We start from the raw sequence: 14,629 nt of genomic DNA on the forward strand, positions 1-14,629 counted from the left end.
GTTGCCATAATCATTCAAATACTTCACTTGAGTGACAGCTCATATCAAATTTGGTATGCATCTCATTACTGTGGCACCTGTTAGTTACAAATATGTTGCCACATTTAAATTAGGTAAAAAGGACAAGTATGATCAAACAGCAAAATGGTTTAACATAGTCACTCTGAAAGGAGAGAGATATAAATGAGGGTTTGGTTGGGAAAAAACAGTATTATGCCTAGAGCTGCAAGACAGAAAAAGGAAAAAAATTAGAATACAATTATGGATAATCCAAATAAATACCCTATACTGTAACAGATACCTGGATTAAATTCTAACACGATTTTCACTCGACATAAATGTAATCCATGGGAATGGAGAGGGCTCACAATAATTATTGAAAAAAATCTAATCAAAATATTTCAATGACAACTTCTCAGCTCCCATCCGCATTTCTAACATATTTTTTTTCCTAATCAAGATACAGATTATATCGAAACAGAAGTACTGCCACTTGTGACCAAAAAAAAAAAAGTATGGGATACTTCAAACAGAAGACCACACAGAGGTCACTAGATTAGAACTAGAAAGGTACTGAGAGATTCTTTAGTCTATACCCAAAGAAAATGGAGCCCAGAGAAGTTAGAGATCTCTGAGCAAACTTGCAGACATAATAAATAACAGAACCAAAACCTGAACCCAAGTTTTCTGACTTCAAACACAACAGTTAAGACTTCTAGGTATTTACTGTAATGTCATTTATTACTTATGTGATCTTCCATAAGTTACTTCTCCTCCGTGATTCATCATTTCCTCAACTTTAAAATGAGGTTCACTGGACTAGATGAACGCTGATGACTTCTGGCTTTGAATCCCTGGGAATCCAGAATTCTATATATAAAACTCTAACATAAAACCAATCAATAAACATAACATTTAAAAATGTTTAATTTATGACTAATGTGGAGTCAAGAGACAAGGGGAAAGAAATACAGACAAATACTATAAAGCATTGAATCCAAGTTCAAATTAACTTTAAGAGATCATCTAGGGGGAGGAGCCAAGACTTCAGGGACAGAGTCTCCAGCAGCCGCTCTGGTCCCTCCACCCACAGGCGCAAGGGTCAGTGAGAGAGTCTTTTTGGCTCTCCAAGAGGGGAGCAGGGTGTCCCTGTGACCCAGGCCCCCTCAGGAGGCAGCAGCTGAGGCAGTGGAGGACAGGGGCTCCCAGGGCAGGCAGGAGATCGGATCCATTGCTGAAGGTCTCTGAGTAAACCCCCTGAGGGAACTGAGCCCCGTGAGGTGGCCCTGCCCCCACCTGAGCAGCTGAACTTAATCTCACACTAATAGCAGCCCCATCCCCGACAAAAGCCCTGAGGCTAGGAAGCAGCATTTGAATCTCAGACCCCAAGCACTAGCTGGGCGGATCTGGAGGTGTGGTGGGTGTGGAGAGGACACTCAGAAGTCAAGTCACTGGCTGGGAAAATGCCCAGAAAAGGGAAAAAAAATAAGACCATAGAAGGCTACTTTCTTGGTGAACAGATATCTCCTCCCACCCTTTTTGATGAGGAAGAACAATGCTTACCATCAGGGAAAGATATAGAAATCAAGGCTTCTGTATCCCAATCATCCAAAATAAATATTCAGTGGGCTCAGGCCATGGAAGAGCTCAGAAAGGATTTTGAAAATCAAGTTGGAGAGGTGGAGGAAAAACTGGGAAGAGAAATGAGAGAGATGCAAGAAAAGCATGAAAAGCAGGTCAACACCTTGCTAAAGGGCAGACCCAAAGAAATGCTGAAGAAAATAACACCTTGAAAAACAGGCTAACTCAATTGGCAAAAAAAAGGTTCAAAAAGCCAATGAGGAGAAGAATGCTTTAAAAAGCAGAATTAGCCAAAGGAGGTTCAAAAGCTCACTGAAGAAAATAGTTCTTTCAAAATTAGAATGGCACAGATGGAGGCTAATGACTTTATGAGAAACCAAGAAATCACAAAACAAAACCAAAAGAATGAAAAAAAATAGAAGATAATGTGAAATATCTCATTGGAAAAACAACTGACCTGGAAAATAGATCCAGGAGAGACAATTTAAAAATTATGGGACCACCTGAAAGCCATGATCAAAAGAAGAGCCTAGACATCATCTTTCATGAAATTATCAAGGAAAACTGCCCTGGTATTCTAGAACCAGAGGGCAAAATACATATTCAAGGAATCCACCGATCACCGCCTCAAAGAGATCCAAAAAGAGAAACTCCTAGGAACATTGTGGCTAAATTCCAGAGTTCCCCGGTCAAGGAGAAAATATTGCAAGCAGCTAGAAAGAAACAATTCAAGATTTGTGGAAATACAATCAGGATAACACAAGATCTAGCAGCTTCTACATTAAGGGATCAAAGGGCATGGACTATGATATTCCAGAAGTCAAAGGAACTAGGACTAAAACCAAGAATCACCTACCCAGCAAAACTGAGTATAGTACTTCAGGGGAAACAATGGTCTTTCAATGAAATAGAGGACTTTCAAGCATTCTTGATGAAAAGACCAGAGCTGAAAAGAAAATCTGACTTTCAAACACAAGAGTGAAGAGAAGCATGAAAAGGTAAACAGCAAAGAGAAGTCATAAGGGACTTACTAAAGTTGAACTGTTTACATTCCTACATGGAAAGACAATATTTGTAACTCTTGAAACTCTTCAATATCTGGGTAGTTGGTGGGATTACACACATACAGACACACACACGCACACACACACACACAGAGAGACAGAGCACAGAGTGAATGGAATAGGAGGGGATCATATCTTAAAAAATGAAATTAAGCAGTGAGAGAGAAATATATTGGGAGGAGAAATGGAGGAATGGAATGCGGCAAATTATCTCTCATAAAAGAGGCAGGCAAAAGACTTTTTAATGGAGGGAAAAAGAGGGGAGGTGAGAGAAACATGAAGTTTACTCTCATCACATTCGACTGAAGGAAGGAATAAAATGCACACTCATTTTGGTATGAAAACCTATCTTACAATACAGGAAAGTGGGGGAGAAGGGGATAAGCAGGGTGGGGGGGATGATGGAAGGGAGGGCAATGAGAGGAGGGAGCAATTTGAAGTCAACACTTTTGGGGAGGGGCAGGATCAAAAGAGAGAACAGAAGTAATGGGGGACAGGATAGGATGGAGGGAAATATAGTTAGTCTTCCACAACACGACTATCATGGAAGTCATTTGCAAAATTACACAGATATGGCCTATATTGAATTGCTTGCCTTCCCAAAGGGAATGGGTGGGGAGGGAGGGATGAAGAGAAGTTGGAACTCAAAGTTTTAGGCACAACTGTCGAGTACTGTTCTTGCTACTAGGAAATAAGAAATACAGGTAAAGGGGTATAGAAAGCTATCTGGCCCTACAGGACAAAAGAGAAGATGGGGACAAGGGAAGGGAGGGATGATAGAAGAGAGGGCAGATTGGTGATAGGGGCAATCAGAATGCTCGGTGTTTTGGGGTGGGGGGAGGGGACAAATGGGGAGAAAGTTTGGAACCCAAAATTTTGTGAAAATGAATGTTTAAAGTTAAATAAATAAATTTTAAAAAAAATAAACGATAAAAAAAAGAAGAGATCATCTAGTGCATAGGTTCTTAAGCTTTTTTTATGTCATCATCCCTTTGACAGTGTGGTAAAATACATAGATGCCTTTGCAAAATAATATTTTCAAACACATGAAATAATATACAAAAGATTACAAAGGAAATCAATTATAGTGAAATATGGTAATATCAAAATAATTAAAAAGACAAATTCATAACCCTTATGTTAAGAACTCTGATCCAATCCAATCCCTGTTAACAAGTGGGGTAATAAAGGTGAAGAACACAGAAACAGTCAGCCATATAAAAGGCAGGTAGAGGAGAAGTGAATTAGAATGGGAAAAGAGAAGGAAAATAAGACATTTATTCAAGAATACAATTTATACAAGAATCACTAGCTCCCAGACTTCCAGGCCACATGAACAATAAGATGGTGGACTAAACATTTTCTTTCATTCCCACAACTTCTTAAAGTTCTCCAAAACAGAAATTATGCACCAAAGGTTAAGCAATTTCAGTTATTTCCATGATTTAGGTCACTCAGAATCCAAAAACAAAAAAACAAAAAAACCTTAGGAACCAAGACCCTGTGCTCACTCAGCACCCCTTCCCAACCTTCCACACTACTAATAAGGCTGCACTAGCAGATTTAGGAACACAACAGAGGCTTACATCAAATCCTATTTTCTATACTCCAGTGCCCCTCACCCTCTTTTCCAGTGTCATGGAGATCCTAGATCTAGACTGTGGAAGTCTGCTCTGGCTTTAAGAGTCAGATTTGTCCACAGGCCTTTTGAAAGAAGCAAAACCCTATCAAATATTACAACCCAGATGCACCAGTGCTGCAAAGCAATGAACATCAGGTGCTGGAGAAAAAAACTGCTGGTACCAGGCCAGAGAACTGAGAAAGTGGGACAGATCACCAGGACAGGATAGTGCACATGTGGGAAGCTGTGCAGCAATCTACCAAGCTTGAGGGAAAGAGCACAGAATCCAGTTGGGGCCATTTACAGCTACCTCAAAATTATATTCAAACAGAAGTATTGTCACTTGTGGCAGAAACAGTACAAGATACTCCTGACAAAAGACCACATGTAAGTCACTGGATCAGAGATGGAAAGACACTCAGAGATCCTTCAGTCCATTCCTCTCATTCAATAGAGGCAGTATATCTTTGGGACAGAGACACAGGCCAGTGTACTGTGAATTGCTCAGTGTGAAAAGATGCTGACATAATAAGATGGGAGGAAGTCAGGAAGTAAGTGACAAGAAATATAAAGTGGAAAAGAAAGACAAAGTACGAAAGATTTCAGGGAAGAAGAAACATCAAAGACTCTGAACTTAAAAACATCAGTAGGAAAAAGAATGACAAGAAGAAAATATGACCTCTAATCTAATCTAATCTAATAAATGAGTTCAGGCATCTATGAATAAAACTGCAAAATAAAGGAAAATAATTCAACAGGTGATGAAATGAAGGACTCCGTAGAATTTGAGAACATGCAACCCTAATACACTGTTCCTGAGTGGTTTAAAAAAGAAAAGAGAATTATGAGAGCAGAATGTATGCCTTGCACAGTAAAAAATAATAAGTAGAATAGAAAAACTTGAATCTGCAATGGCAAACCTCACCAGAAAAAAAAGAGAACAATAGATTGGGAATTCAAATACACAGAAGGAAAGGATAATCTAGAAGGGGAAAAGCAAAAAACATTAACAAAAATATTACCACTATGCAAGCAAAACACACTGATCTTGAAAATGCAATGTGTAGAGACTACCTAAGGTTCATAGGTCTCCCAGAAGAAAACTACAGGGCAAAAAAACCTTAAAATCATAATGAAACAAAAAAGAGTACTGTCCAGAACTTCTGAACATAGAAGGTGGAATTTCAATTGAAAGAATTCACAGATGATTTTCAGAAAAAAAAAAAAAAAAGGAAAAGCCCCAATGCTGCAAACAAAGTCCAAGACACAGAGTGGTTAAATTTAACGATTCAATTCAGAAACCAGTTCTGATAGGCATCAGGAGAAAAACTTTCAAGTACAAAGGAAATAACATTCGAACAATATAAAATTATTACATACCCAGTAGAAAAAGGAGAAGTAATGGAATAACGTGTTCTAAAGGGCACCAGAATTCAGGATACAGCTTAGAGTGCTCTATTCTGCAAATCTGAACTTAACTGTAGTGGACAAAAGATGGATGCTGAATAGCAAAGAAGAGTTTCAAATATTTTTAGAAAGAAAATCAGAAATGAAAAAATGAGTTGCTTCCCAAACAACAAATGCAGGAGGAGTGAATAGATCAGTAAGAGAATTCTTCTTCAATGTGAAGGGGGGAGGAGATGTGAAGGTGGAAATTTGGTAGAAGTAACAGTGAAGAGGTAGGCAAGGGGCATTATGAACCTAGTAACACCCTGCCTACCAGTGAATGCTTCTTTTGTGGGAGGGCATATGAAAGGCAGGGAGCGAACGGTGGAGAGAGAGAAATGATCAGTTCAGAATCAAATCAAGACCTAGCAATGAGAGGAAGGTGACCTCTGTGGTCTCAGTAAAAGAAGCACCTGAAGTGGGTGATAGAGGAGAAAGAGTAAAGGGGAGAAGGGGAAGAGTAGTTACTTTGGAGGGGGTTCCACACAAATGAATACTCTTACGGGTGAAGGGAGATGAAGACCTTGTACTGCATGAAGTCTGGGGAATTTAGTGCCTGAAAAGTCTATTTATCCTGGGAGGGGAGGGGGAAGCTGGAACCTCAGTGGGCAAGTGGCACCTGGAGGAGTACCAAAAGGAGAGTATGGACACAGGAAGCTCCTCAGTCAAATGTAGGAAAAAAAGACATCAGGAGAGGGTACAGATCAGTGATAGGGGAAGAGACCTACCATGGGGAAGCATCTTCTCTAAAATCTACAACAAATGGCATTATTCTGAGAGTGAGATAGATGTGGATACAATAGAAAAAGGAAATCCAGGGGGTAAGCTCTACAAAGCAGTAGAAGAATGCCTGCAATAGATACCTTGGAAGCTTTGACTATACGAAGAAAAGAAAAAAATGGAGAGACCATATGATTATAAGGTCATGAATCAGAGAATGAGGGTCTATAGTAGACAGAAAGAGAAGATAAACAATGAAGAATATGAGAAATTCTTGGTGCAAAGGGGCACAAAAAATTTAAATTTAAAAAACGAATGAAAAGGACTAGCAAGTAGAGGGAGAAGAAATGGAAGCAGTGTCAGATTTTATATTCTCGAGCTTAAAGATCACTGTGTATGGCGACTATAGCTGCGAAATTAAGATACTTGCTCCTTGGAAGGAAAGTTATGGCAAATCCAGACAGCATATCATCACCTAGTCAATGAAGGTCCATATAGTCAAACTATGTTTTTTTTCCAGTAGTGATGTACAACTGTAAGATTTGGACTATGAGGAAAGCCGAGCATTGCAGAATTGATACTTTCAAGATGTGATGCTGAAGACTTTTGAGAGTCCCTTAAATTTGTCAATACTTAAAGAATTAATTCAGATTCTTCACTGAACAGTCAAATATTGAACTTGAAGCTTAAATACTTTAGCCACATAATTAGAAAATGAAACTCATTGGAAAAGACCTTGATGTTGGGAAAAACTGAAGGCAAAAGGAGAAAGGGACAGCTGAGGATGAAATAGGTATGTCATGGAAAAAAGAACATGAATTTAGACAGACTTTGAGAGATAGTGGAGGAGAGAAGGGTCTAATGTGCTATGGTCCACGGGTCCATGGAGTGCTATGGTCTACAGGTCATGAAGAGTCAGATATGACTGAAGGACTAAACAACAATAATAACAATGAAAAGGACTAGTTGAAGGGGAGAAAAAGAAAGACTGGCAAGAAAAAAGGAGGGAAGAATTAGATAACCAGATAAAAGCAAGACTAATAAGCAAAATCCTAAAGGAAAAGGGGTAACAAATGAGAAGAGGGGATCAGGGATAAGGGGAAAAGAACCAGCGAGAATAAGAGCACCTTAGCAAAAGACTAAAGTAACTGAAGGAACATACTACTGTGTTTATAGCAGAAGAGTGGGAAAATCATAACTTGAAAATAACCAGCTACTTTTGCCATCTTGACTGAAACTATTCTTTACCAAAGCCCCAATAAAATTTCCAGGGAAGCCTAGCAGAGTAGGCTCATGGCTATACCAGTGAGTACAGATTACCCTGAGGGAGGCAAGAAAGAAATGTGGAACTGAACCACAAGTTAGGAAGACCTGAATTCAAATGTGACCTCAGACACATCCTGGCTGTGTGACCATAGGTAAGTCATTTACTTCACCTCTGTCTCAGTGTCTTTATCCATAAAATGGGACCAATAATATCATCTATTTCACAAGGTCATAAAGATCAAATGATAACATTTTTGAAGCACTTTGTAAACATTAAAACATTATATAAATGCTTGTTATTGTTGTTGTTATTGGTGATTTATAATTATGCCTATCAGCAATAAAATCAGGCCTATGAGTGGCAGCTCCACTTCCAGCCTAAATAAGAAAAGGAGACCCAATTACTACCCACACTACTTCCACCTTCCTCCCAAAATTACTTGGAAAACAGGTCAAGAAAAATAATTGTAAAATTACTGGATTCCCTGTAAACCATGATTGAAAAAAGTCTAAACTATACTTCAAGAAGTCATAAATAAAAACCACACAGCTATTAGAAACAGAAAACAAAATGAAAACAGAAAAAATTCACTAGAAACCTCCCAGAAGAAACCCCCAAAGAAAATATTCCTGAAATGTCATTGCCAAAATCCACAGCTGCCACATCAAAGAAAAAAATACTACAAGCACTCCCCCCCCAAAAAAAGCATTTAAAGTTCCAAAAGACTACAATCATGATCACACACAATCTAGAAGCTTCTACTATAAATGAGAGATCTTAGAATACATTATCTCTGAAGGCAAAAGAAAGAAGCTTCCAACCAAGAATAACTTATATTGTATATACATATACCTAGTTTGGAGTCTGGAAGACCTGAGTTCAAATCTGGTCTGATACTTAATAGTTGTATGACCCTGAGAAAGTCACTTAACCCTGTTTGCCCCCATTTTTTCATCTGTAAAAAGACCTCGAGAAGGGATTGGCAGAATACTTCAGTATCTTTGCCAAGAAAACCCCAAACAGGGTCACAAGAGTTGGACATGACTGAAACAACTGAACAACAATTACTAAGAAAAGATCAGAACAAGTCTATGGGAAAGAAAACTGCCCTGTAATGTTATAGAAGACTTGCAAGCATCTCTGATAAAATGATCACAACTGAGCTAGAACTTCAAAATACAAAAACACAAGAGTGCAGAGAAAGGTAGAAAGGTAACTTTATTTGAGCAACTGAAAGGAGTCATATGATGATACAGTGTTAACACCGTAATGGGAGGGAGAGAAGAAGGAGAAAAAAAGGTTTCTTTTCAAAATCTTAATGTTTTCAAAGAGTATAGAGGAAGCTAAATAACAAAAACTGAGATCCTAGAGGTGAAATGTTAATAGATTATTATACTGTAAGAAATGAGAACGGATAATATCAGAAAATCCTAAATTGCATTAAGTGATACAGAAATAAATGAGTAGAACCAGAAGAGCCAACTCTACAAGGAGAGCAACACTGTAAGAAAAACGACTCTGAAAGACTTAACTCTAATCAATGCAATAATTATGCATATTTCTCAAGGACGTAAGACAAAGCATGTTATCTACCTACCAACAAAAGTAACATTCTAAACATACAGCAAGCCACACATGTTTGGACATGGCCATTGTAAGGATTAGATTGGCTTCAATCTGCTTATTTGTTATAGGCATTTTTAACTCTCTCTTAGTAGGGGTAAACGGTGGGAGTGTTTGGGGAAAAGAACTTTAACAATGTAACAAAAAAAAGAGGGCCACTGAAACCAATTTTTTTTTAATTGCAAAAGAGACAAAAGTTCAGAATGAAGTACAAACAAGTGGGATACTATAGCTGTATCTTGTAGCTTACCTGATAATCTCTTTCAGGTGGGTCTATTTTTGCTTTTCCTTAATCTAAGATCATGACTGCTAACCCTGCTTTTTTTTTCCATGGGATAAAGCAAAATAAATTTTGCTTCAGCCCCTTGTTTTAACTCTGCGTGTGCCTGTTTCAAGTGTGTTTCTTACAAGTAACAAACTGTGGGATTCCTATTTCTTATCTATTCATTCTGCTATCCATTTTTACTTTGTGGGTGAGTTTATCCCAATAACATTCACAGTTATAACTGTTAACTATTTCTCTCCATCCTTTATATGTCTTTCACAATTTTTTTTCACCTTGGCCTTCTGCAAGTCTTATTGTTGACCACTGGTTCCCTTAATCTAACCTTCCTCTTATCACCACCTCTCCCAACACGTTTTCTTAGTCTCTTCCCCCTCTTACTTCCCTGTTGGGTAAGACAGATTTCTATACCCAACTAAATGAGGAAGAAAGAGTATGTATGTGCACACCTGCATGTGTGTGTGTTTGTATACGTATATAAACACACAAGTATTTATTTATATTCTTGACTCTTTGAATCAGTTCAAATCAGAGTGATGTTCAAATGATACCCTCTCTCCTCTCATTTTCCTCTACATTGTAAAAGTTCTTCCTTCTGTGCCTCTTTTATGTAAGAATTCAATTTAATGTATTTTTAAAGTTGTTTATAGAGGAATGTTGGAAGAACTACGTTAGAATGCTCCCTTTACTCCACCATCTTGGCTCCTTCTCATGAGGGATATTTTTGGAATTTATTATTTAATCTTTTTTTTAAGGCAAGCAGTATGAACCGGTCATGATTTTGTGCAAAATCCTCTTTTTGGGGGTTCTGCTATGTATTTGGAAACGGCTTTTTTTTTTTTTTTTTTTTAGCATTTAAGTTCAAAATTTAAAATAAAATCTAAAGAATACAAAAAAAGATTTTATGAGTCTATGAATTCTCCTACAATAATAATTATATGATCCACCACTGCTGACTTCTCATAATTTGAATGTAATTAGGTTAAATTTTACATTTTTGAAGATTTATTTCTAAATAGAATACTGAAAAAAAAATAGAATAGCATACACAGCTTATGAGAGGAAATAGAACCTACAGGGCTAGACACCATAATAAAAATACCTCATAAGTCAAAATAAAGTTAAGTCAGATATAAATCTATTGATTAGAGATCCTTGATCCAACCTGGACATTTTAACCAAAACTATCTTCTCTGTTTGCCTCTTTAACCACACAAAACTCCTTTTCCTCCCACACCCCTGTCAATAAACCCAAAATAACTTAATTTAGATTCAACATGCAATGAATTCTTAAAATTTCACAAAAATTTTCCTAACCTGTCCACTGCCTAAAACCTTAAGTTCCCAGTGGTAAGGATTATACGTAATTAGGAAGAAAGATGGAAACAAGCATTAATTAAATATCTATTGTGTTCTAGGCACCATGCTAAATACTTAAAACATGTTAACATTCTATCCTCACAACAGTTCTATGAGGTAAAGTGACATTATTTTCTACATCGTATAACTGATTGAGGAAACCAATGTAGATAGAGATTAAATGACTCACTCAAAGTCATACACCTGGTAAATGTGTTAAGTCAAATTTGAACTCAAGCCTTCCTAACTTCAGGACCAGGCCTTTATTTAATCTTCTATAGTACTGAAGCTTCTAGCTGTAAAGGTCATATCTTTTTGTCTCTATATGGCATTGAATTTTAAGTTTTTTTAAAGGAATTATGGAAAAAATCTGTAAGAATGATTTGTTGCATTCTAAAAAGTAAGCTGAACTTCAATTCCACAAGGATTCCCACACCTAAATACTACAGAACTGATTAAGTGGGAGAAACTGAAACATTTCTAGAATAGCATGAAAAAACAGGATTCTTTACTGACTCCATTAAGTGTTCCCATTCTCCTTCTAGTAAGTTTCTAGACAGGATAGACACAAGGAAGGGGGTACTATCAGATAAAAATGTATTTATCCACTCTATAAATTATTGAGTTCCCAGTCCTTCCCCAAGGCATAAATAATGCCTCAATAAATGGGGAAAACCAGCCAGTAATTCAATTCTGGATTGTCTAAAGCAACACCAAGCACTTTCCAACTGGCATACTCACTACATACTCCAGAACTGGGAATACTATATAGTGGAGTGGTTGATCCACTGATAGTGAGGCTTCCCCTTGATTCTGTATATCCTTGTAATATACCTATCCTTGTAATATACCTTGTCTAAAACTACAAATATGAAAGCCTCACTACCTGCAATTTTAGATAAGTCAAAAATCTATAACCAGGAAGATGAGAATAAATGGAAAGTACAAATAGATAGGCAGGCTCAATATTTTTTCTATAGTAAAAGGTATGACAACTACAAATCCAATTGGATGAGAACAACGAATAGGCTGCAATCTTTACCATGAGAGGGAGTACTCACATCATCACAATCAGTGATCTACTGAATTATGTGAATACACTAAAAGATATTTATCCAGGAATTATCAATTGAAACTAATCAGCATTTTCCCTCATCTAAAAGTTGAACAATAACTGATTTTTATAGTAACGACCCTGATATATCAAAATGCCATATGAGGAAAAAAGCAAAGATGAACACTAAAACCGTTACAAATATCAATTAAATATTGTTATATTTTTCAGTTTTCAGTAATAAGAATTCTTTTAAAAATGAATATGCATATAATATACAGGGCAGTTAGGTGGGGTGGTGGATATAGCAATAGGCCTAGACTCAGAATGACCTGAATTCAAATTAGGCCTCAGACACTTACTAACTGTGTGACCTTGGGCAAATCATTCAACCCTATTTGCTTCACTTCCCTCACTTGTAAAATGAGCTGGAGAAGGACACGGCAAACCATTCAGTACCTTTGTCAAGAAAACTCCAAATAAGGTCACAAAGAGGCAGATGTGACTGAAATGACTGAACAAGAACAATATAACATATAGAATAATTCTCCCTATTAACCAGAATATCCAAGTCTTCAACCAAATGGGGCAAAAGAATCTTTACTGTATCATTAGTGCAGTTTACCATCTGTGCTAAGACAGCTTGACAATTTCAAAAACTGCCCTACTTACTAGAATTGGCAGGTTATAGTCAGAATAACAGTATAAAGTCAAATATGCCCAAAGGCATTAGTCAACCTTGCAGGGCTACTTTTTCTACAATTTAAAATACAAAATATAGCAAAGCTTAAAATATTAGGTTTTATGATATGAGCAAATTAATAAATCAATTATTTTAGAGCTCTTTGGTTGAAATAAGATTGATCCACCCTCTGGGTAGCAAAGACTGCCAAGAGCTTAGGACCACAGGCATTACTCAATGCATTTTTTAAAAGAAAAAAGTTCTTTCTCTGACCACAAAATTGACATTTCTTTTGAGTCATTTTATGTTACCAAGTTGCTTGCATTAAAATAAACTATTCATAAAACACTCACTTCAAATAAAGCATATTCCTAATGCATAATGGAAATTGGACAAGTCATACCATTTAACATGTATTATTTGAATAAATACTTTGAATTTCTTTATTCTCTTTCTTCTTAAACAAGTTTTGGTGTCTTCTCTAGTTTGTCTACTTTTTTTTAAACAGTTAAAGAATCATTTCCAGCTATTTGAACGTAGTTCTCATTTTCAAATCCAGATATAACTTATTTTAATTAACAACATGTTGGATTTGGAGTCAGAGAAACTGGGTTGTAATTGCAGTTCTGCTACCTACTGTGAGTATGGCTTTGTGAGCAAGTCACTCAAGATCTTTGAGTCTCAGTTTTCTGTAAAATGAGGAAAATGGACTAAATCTCCTTTCTAAGGCCTATCTTCCTTCTATATTCTAACATCCCAGGATTCTACAATGGATTGTATTCAAATACTATCTTTTTTCTACTATCTCAACCTAAGGTGAAATATTATACTAAGAGTCTTAGGGAAATTTCTCTGGAACAAGACAAGTGAAAGCTTCCAGATGTTTTATTTAGAATATTTGGGCTTTTTATACTAAAGAATATTGACTGAACCTTCACAATCAGAACAAATGTGAAAGAAATCATACCCTGACATAGGAAGAAAATATAACTTCTCCCTTATAACAGACTATACCAGTCAAGACATGAAAATTCTCTTCCATTGGGTCTTTGGTTTCTTTTTTATAATGCTTCTTTTCTTCTCTGAAACAAGTTTGGAGATGCTCCAAATGCCTTACCAGAAACATTTTCATCAACTGGGAGAAATTCCATATTTCGCCTCCTCACTTATGAACAGGCCATAAGAAAGTCTGAGAAAACTGTTCAATTTCTCCACGAAAGAACCCTATACTTTTGGAGAAAACATGGCTCAGTATAATCCATAAAGATTTGGGAGAGTTAATAAATTTGGGTTCTAGCTGTATTGTTAATAATTATGTTAAGTCATTTAACTACTTCATGGGGAAAATAAATTAGTTAATAACAATGATGATGTATTTTTACTTAATACACTGCTGTTGCCTTTTGCCCAGGAGACTAGGTTGATCAAACAAGTCCAAATAAACAGTAAATAAAGTGGATCAGATATGGTGCAGACTGAATTTTTAGTTAGCCATTTCCAATAAAACTACTAATTACAGACCTTTTCAGACATACTAAAGGTATAGAAAATACTCATTACAAATTAAGCAAAGGCAAATTCTGTATTTTCTTCCTTCATACGGCAGAATTGCTTCAAATGATACAGCATTTATTTTTAAATTGGAGGGAAGAATTTAATATTTTAGATGTAGAACTAAGGGGAGAGCCAAGATGTTGTAGAAAACACAGAGCCTCACTTGAGTTTTTCCAAATTTCTCTCCAAATACCTTTAAAACAATGCCTGAAAATAAATTCTGAAGTGGTAGAACTCACAAAAGTATGGGGTAAAACAATTTTACAGCCCAAGACAACTTAAGGATAGGGTAAAACAATTTTCCAGCCCAAGAAAACTTAAAAGGTCAGCAGGGAAGGTCTGTTGTACCATGGTGAAGGTGGAGTGCAATCCAAT

The 14,629-nt window shown here is 36.7% G+C and overlaps 1 protein-coding gene across 2 annotated transcripts in view; it reads right to left on the bottom strand.

Moving 5' to 3' along the window:
* Positions 1–14,629, bottom strand: part of MKLN1 (muskelin 1) — a 244,633-nt gene that overhangs the window by 118,775 nt on the left and 111,229 nt on the right. The window lies entirely within an intron of this gene.

Source organism: Notamacropus eugenii, chromosome 3 (assembly GCF_028372415.1).
Source record: "Notamacropus eugenii isolate mMacEug1 chromosome 3, mMacEug1.pri_v2, whole genome shotgun sequence".
In the NCBI taxonomy this organism is placed as follows: Eukaryota; Metazoa; Chordata; class Mammalia; order Diprotodontia; family Macropodidae; genus Notamacropus; species Notamacropus eugenii.